We start from the raw sequence: 943 nt of genomic DNA, 5'->3' as shown, positions 1-943 counted from the left end.
GCACAAGCTAATTTCTCCTTAAGTTTGGTATCAAGCGCAATCTGCTACTTCCGCTCTGGGCTCACTGTCCTGGCTGCTGCTCGATTCTTGATCTCGTTGCTCTAGGACTGTGTGGACCTCTTGCGTATGCAGACCTGGGCTTCTCTTTGTGTCTTCCTCACTCTTGCTCTGGTCCGACCTAATGTTCCCAACCTTCTTCTGTACCTTCAGTCTTCATTTCCAGCTGTTTCATCATCATCGGTTACGCAGTCCCAGGGTGATGCTGGACTCCTGAGGAGGGTGGTTAAGGGAATCAGAAAAGAAGCTACGTGAAACGCCAAAGTGTACATTATGCTCTGAGTAGGACCTCCAGCACCAGAATGTATCCTTCTAGAAGCTAGCAGTGATCCTACTTGTTATTATTCATTAGGCTTGGCGGGAAATTTTTAATGCCTCCTATACCTAGCTTCTTGCTCTCTGGGACTTCAAAACAAACCAATTGAACCTGACCTGAAGCAACCCTTCTAAAGAAGAAGCAAGATGACAAACCCCCAGGAAGTAGAATTTCTCATTGATTAGGTTTCATTTCAATCTTCCCCTCTACCTATAGTGGACCTAGATTAAGCAAGGGCAATTATTTCTCTCTTTCCTTCTCTCTCTCTCTCTCTCTCCATCCTAAAATGTGAGGGGAAGTCCCAAGGTATTACTACAAAATCATAGAAACCTTTCTCAAACAAAAATATTAAAAATGTGAATTCATTGTTCTTGACAAACATTCTTTAGCTGGGTCTATGCACTTCTCAAAAACACTGTTTCTACTTTTCTAACCCTTCCCTGAAGAATTCAGCACTCTTCAATTGACACCATGTCAAAACAGCAATTTGGGCCTCTTTAAGGGACTGAAATTGTGTTCCTTTTAAATGTTCACTGAGTTGGAGAAGCAAAATGAAGCCTTAAAGAGCAA

This window comes from Echinops telfairi, unplaced genomic scaffold (genome assembly GCF_000313985.2).
Source record: "Echinops telfairi isolate 266 unplaced genomic scaffold, ASM31398v2 ScPeMD7_5167;HRSCAF=5991, whole genome shotgun sequence".
NCBI lineage: Eukaryota > Metazoa > Chordata > Mammalia > Afrosoricida > Tenrecidae > Echinops > Echinops telfairi.
This window is presented reverse-complemented; position numbering follows the sequence as displayed.